The following is a 6,612-nucleotide window of genomic DNA, read 5'->3' as shown; positions in this document are numbered from 1 at the left end:
ACTGTTCTTCATTATAGTATCCAGTCACCAAGAGAACTGTGTGCCGTCAGTATCATACTGTACAGGTATTTTAACTTTAATTTTTAAACTATTGAAAAATGTCCTGTGTGAATGGGCTAATCCGCTTTGCAGAATGTGAAAGTGTATTAGTAGAATTCCTGTTAATACTATAATATACAATACAAGCCCACACATCAAATATAATGAGATCCTCGGATAATCGTGAAACGGTAGTTCATAGTGGATAGAGAGAGTTAGTAATTTAGGGGATTGAATAAGGTTTTCTTTAGTGCTAAAGTAGGAAGCTTTCATGGCTTTTATGTGAAGCCTTGCATTAATGCGGCTAAGACAGGAACAAGCAAACACACTCAGACACGCAAAACCACACATAACTTTTTTTTTTTTTTAAATACATTTCAGAGGTAAAAACAACCAGAATTTGGACATGACTGGACATGGTTCAAGTGATAGTAAGTTGCAATGATGTAATTAGCTGTAAATGAGATGATGTTCATTAACTAACCAAGCACAAGCTAATTAGAATCAATATGTATTTTCAACATGTACATGTATTTTCGTTAATTAAAACGTAAATTTGTTTTTTTAGAAAAATTGGTATAATTCGCTCTCTTGCGTTCTTTCTTTGACATTACAGCACAGGTTCTCAACCTTGGGGTTGGGTTTATGTTGCATTAAAAAGTGGTAGCTCAATGGTTAAGCCATTATACTTCTGATCAGAAGACCATGGGTTCCAAGCACATTAAGCTGCCTCTACTGTGCCGTTCAGCAAGGCCCTTCATTTTCATTTGTAAGCCACTCTGTATAAAGAGTGTCGGCCATATATTGTAAATGTACAAAGAAAACTGAGGTGATCATATACATTACCAGCCAAAACCTGGACACACCTTCTCCTTCAGTAGTTTTTCTTTATCTAAATCTCTGATCTACGTCTAATTGAACTGGGATGAACTGGACTGGACAGTGAAGGAAAAGCAGCTGACAAGCACTCAACACCTCTGGGATCTCTTTAAGATTGTTGGAAAATCTTCAAAGTGACTACGTCATGAGGCCGACTGAGAGAAGGCCAAAAGTGTGCAAAAATATGAAATAGATTCTGGGTTATTTAACAAGTTTTTCGTTTGCTACATAATACCATACGTGTTCTTTTGACATTGGGATGTCTTTAGTATTTATGTTGATCAGTGTCAATGTTAATCAATGCTGAAAATAATAAAAAAATGAAGAAAAAACACTAAACGTGAATGTGTGACAAAACTGGTACTGTACAGTTCAGCAAGCTTTTATATTATTTTTTTTAATATCAATAAAGTCAGACATATAAATTGACTTAAAATGGCAGTTACTCACTGAAAACATTTAAGTTTGAAAGCTTTACAGTTAAAAGTGGTATTAGACACATAAAAGAGTACCACTAGCATAAAGAACCATTAGAGATCTGTGGACATTTCAGACTGAGGCAAATACCAACCTTGAAGGAAATGAATGTTTTGAATAATCTGAATGAATGATCTAGTTTCTGAATGAATGTTCCTGCTCAGGCATACAATATCTATCTGTATGTCCGTAAAAAACAGAAAATTAGACGTTTGGAATTGAATTTGTTCATTTGTTTATGTATTTTATGATACATCAGGACCCTGCGATTAGTATATAATACAAGATAAAGATTGTGCCAAGTTTTGCTTTACGCAGCTCCTTCTACACTTTACCCCAGGCATTAGTGAATGTACAGTACAATAGTGAACTATAAGAAATAAGGGACTGATTAATCCCTGAACCAAGAGCAAATAACCCCAGTGGATTTTTCCCCCACTTTTTCTTTGGACCAATATGTGCTGTGTCAACAATCCTTCTGTTCATTGCCAATCTTTTGCATAGGCAAAGAAAAGAGTATTCATAACTAAGTAAGTTTCCTCAAACTGAGTACCTCACTGTGCTTTTGACAAATGATGGCATTGGTGACTCAACCCTCAGTCGTTTTTTTTATTAGATTAAGTGAATATAGTTCATAATGTGCCCCATGGCCTGATTTCTTGCTGAGCAAACGTTGGACCTTCTGCCAGATTATATATAAAACTCGCTTAGATTGCTTTTAATGCTTAATTGGGTGTGTTTATTCATTTCACCTACGGCATATTGCATAAGCAGGCACATGATTTCAGACTCACCCTCATCCCTGTATAAATGGAACTCATACCCTATTCATCTAACTGCATTTTATTGGCTCTGTACATGCACCTTGCATAATGACTAAAGTTGAATCTAATCTAATGTAATCTAATCTAATAAAATCATTTCCAGATCCATCATCTGTTTATTTGGGGGCTGGGGGGATGGTAATAAAAATAAAGCACAAGCATAAATATTTCATATGGGAATCACAATTTATGTGAATCTTTTAAATATGTTTTGTTCTGCTTATATCTTCTATATCAAGAAGCTCCCCACACCTGAAGATTTAAATTACCTCCTCATGGTATTATTCTGTCACACACCTACGTCAACCAGTGAAGCATCTACACTGTCAGTTGGTGGGAATTTATTATTGGCTGGCTTTCTTTTGCTTCTGTATAAACAAGTACGAAAGGCAATACAAAGACGACTATTGCTCAGTTTTAACAAGGCGGTGCAACAGTTTCCACTATAAAGCTTTCCTACTATAGAGTTACAGCCATTTATTATAAGCATGGCATCTTTCGTGAGTGATCAAATCCCTCCAAAAAAAAAAAAAGCTGGGTGGGACTTCAAGTCAGGACTATCATTTCCCGGAGCCGAGCTGCGACTTGGCCGTTCACAAGTCTCAATTTCAAACCACGGTATCTTAAATACAGCTCACAAAATACAAGTGCTCACTGACCAAAGACTAATCACAAGCCCTCGCATCAAAGGACACAAAGGAGATGTTGTAAAACAAAAGAATCTTTTTTATCTTCCAGCCTGCATAACTCGAATGTTTGGGAACTCACAGTTCTGAAGTCATGTGGCGAAAACATCGGGAGTTTGTTCGGGATTGTTCTGGGAATCATGGGAGGCAGTGCAAACAATCCTTAATGATCTTCCAGCTGCCTGTATTAAAGTGACATTTGTAGCTAAAGCTACACGAAACAAGGGTTTATAGTTTGGAGCTTTAATAATGTAACTTTCATTTGTTTCATATAGGAAGCGAGGTCTTGTAGAGTCTGAGGTAAATGGTGGACTTTTTAATAGCAACTTTAAATAATGAGGGTGACCTTATTTTGAAATTAGACTGCTCTCATAAATCATGCAGTCGTAATGATCTATCAAAACTGTGTGCATTTTAGATAAAAATATATATAAAGTGATATCTCCTGCGGTTAAGATGTTGAACCTGCTGGGCCCTTGAGCAAGGTCCTTAACCCTCAACTGCTCTGTTGTATAAATACAATGGATAAGGGTGTCCTCCAAATGCCATAAATGTGAATAAATGTATTCTGTAAATCTGTATTACTAAAAAACTGAAAGAAACAAATAAATAAATTATTTAATGAATTAAAAACTACATTTAGGGCATTGGGCTAATGTTCCAATTATGGATTGCACCATGCAGTTGAGGATTTAAAAAAAGACCTGGATAATTGTTCAATGATTTGTTAGAACACAGTTTTAACCTGTAGGTCTGACTTTAGGCATCCACGGAGTCAATACAGCATTAATCCTCCCGCCACAACATGTTTATCCATCTCATCCATGGCATTTGGCTTGGTTTGTTGTTTACCTGATACCAAGGAGGTAATTTATCCTGAACCTGAGGCTGAATTGATGCAAGAAGAAAAGCAAATTAAGCTTGAGCTGCTTTGCAAAGACAAATATTCTGGGCTTAACAGCTGCTTTCCAAATCTCCACCTGTGCTAGGATTAGTGTTGTGGGGGAAAAAAGAGAGAAAAAAAAATCATGAATACAAATTATTACTTTCATGAATTCAAACAGTAACTTTTGCCCAAATTTTAGATTTATGTTCAATTTTCCTGACATGTGCCTATATTTTTGTTGTTCATACAACATCTTACAATAATTATTATTTATTTAAAATTGTGATTCTTTTAACCACTAATGAACCACGTTTTTCACCCCATAAATAGCCAACATACCCAAACAAACATTCTGCTTTATAAAGTAGCATACACTAAGACTCTGTGCAGCAATAGTTAGAAAGGAGAACCACATGTTGCCCTATCGCATATATTTTAGTGCAAAGACCATGAGAAAGTAATTACTGTAACCTAGAGGCATTTAAGCCGCCTTAAAATCACACATGTCCTCTACTATAAGCAGTGAACTGTACACAATTGCCGTTATTATAAATATTAACCAGGCATAGTTTCTTTTGGAGCTTCCTGCCCTCCGCTATGGTCATAATCACATACACAATGAACCTATTTAAAGGTCTTAGGACCATTAAATCAAGCTGGTATGCAGTCACCCACACCCTTAGTGAAACTCCTATAAGACCTGGAGTGTGGAGAACGAAGTATTGACAAGCCCAAGACCTGAATAGTCACCTGGGGATGTGATTGAAGTGTGGAAAAACCCTTGGATTCACTCACCCATTAGTCATCTTTTTTCACAGTGTTGTCAGAGGAGGAGTGAAGATAAAAGCTGGTCATTTGCATGCACACCTATATGGTAGCTTTTGAAGCTGCATAATGCTAATGCTGAGATACTTCTCCAATGTGAGTGATAGGAGATCTCAGAAGATTCTGTGAAGAACACATACAGACAAACTGGTAGACAGACTTACAGATAGATACAGATAGATACAGATAGACAGACAGACAGACAGACAGACAGACAGACAGACAGACATGATATACTGTATGTGGAAGCATACAGCATGCACCATACAATAACAGTTTTACAATAAATAAATAAAAATTATAATAATTATCTATCTATCTATCTATCTATCTATCTATCTATCTATCTATCTATCTATCTATCTATCTATCTATCTATCTATCTGTCTGTCTGTCTGTCTGTCTGTCTGTCTGTCTCTCTATGCATCCACAAATCACTCTATCTATCTATCTATCTATCTATCTATCTATCTATCTATCTATCTATCTATCTATCTATCTGTCTGTCTGTCTGTCTGTCTGTCTGTCTGTCTGTCTGTCTCTATGCATCCACAAATCACTCTATCTATCTATCTATCTATCTATCTATCTATCTATCTATCTATCTATCTATCTATCTATCTATCTATCTATCTATCTATCTATCTATCTATTATTTTGTTAAAAGAGAAATAAATTAGTTTTACAATTAAAAAATTATTTTATTTAATGAAAAGAAGAGAAGTAAATGGGATATTTCTTTTTGGTTTCTGGGGTTAAGGTTAGGACTAGAGTTGGTTGAAGGTGTGTGTGTGTGCGTGTGTGGACAAGGTGGGAGGGAGTGAACTCTCAGCACTCTCTCTCTTTAATGAGCTGTCCTCCTCTTCCACACCACACACACACACACACACACACACACACACACACACACACACACACACGGGAGGCTGAACAATAGTTGAGCAGCAGGAGACGTTCAGGTCGGGATATATACAGCATTAATCCTCCCGCCACAACATGTTTATCCATCTCATCCATGGCATTTGGCTTGGTTTGTTGTTTACCTGATACCAAGGAGGTAATTTATCCTGAACCTGAGGCTGAATTGATGCAAGAAGAAAAGCAAATTAAGCTTGAGCTGCTTTGCAAAGACAAATATTCTGGGCTTAACAGCTGCTTTCCAAATCTCCACCTGTGCTAGGATTAGTGTTGTGGGGGAAAAAAGAGAGAAAAAAAAATCATGAATACAAATTATTACTTTCATGAATTCAAACAGTAACTTTTGCCCAAATTTTAGATTTATGTTCAATTTTCCTGACATGTGCCTATATTTTTGTTGTTCATACAACATCTTACAATAATTATTATTTTATTTAAAATTGTGATTCTTTTAACCACTAATGAACCACGTTTTTCACCCCATAAATAGCCAACATACCCAAACAAACATTCTGCTTTATAAAGTAGCATACACTAAGACTCTGTGCAGCAATAGTTAGAAAGGAGAACCACATGTTGCCCTATCGCATATATTTTAGTGCAAAGACCATGAGAAAGTAATTACTGTAACCTAGAGGCATTTAAGCCGCCTTAAAATCACACATGTCCTCTACTATAAGCAGTGAACTGTACACAATTGCCGTTATTATAAATATTAACCAGGCATAGTTTCTTTTGGAGCTTCCTGCCCTCCGCTATGGTCATAATCACATACACAATGAACCTATTTAAAGGTCTTAGGACCATTAAATCAAGCTGGTATGCAGTCACCCACACCCTTAGTGAAACTCCTATAAGACCTGGAGTGTGGAGAACGAAGTATTGACAAGCCCAAGACCTGAATAGTCACCTGGGGATGTGATTGAAGTGTGGAAAAACCCTTGGATTCACTCACCCATTAGTCATCTTTTTTCACAGTGTTGTCAGAGGAGGAGTGAAGATAAAAGCTGGTCATTTGCATGCACACCTATATGGTAGCTTTTGAAGCTGCATAATGCTAATGCTGAGATACTTCTCC

The sequence above is a fragment of the Silurus meridionalis genome, chromosome 28, assembly GCF_014805685.1.
Source record: "Silurus meridionalis isolate SWU-2019-XX chromosome 28, ASM1480568v1, whole genome shotgun sequence".
Classification (NCBI taxonomy): Eukaryota; Metazoa; Chordata; class Actinopteri; order Siluriformes; family Siluridae; genus Silurus; species Silurus meridionalis.
This window is presented reverse-complemented; position numbering follows the sequence as displayed.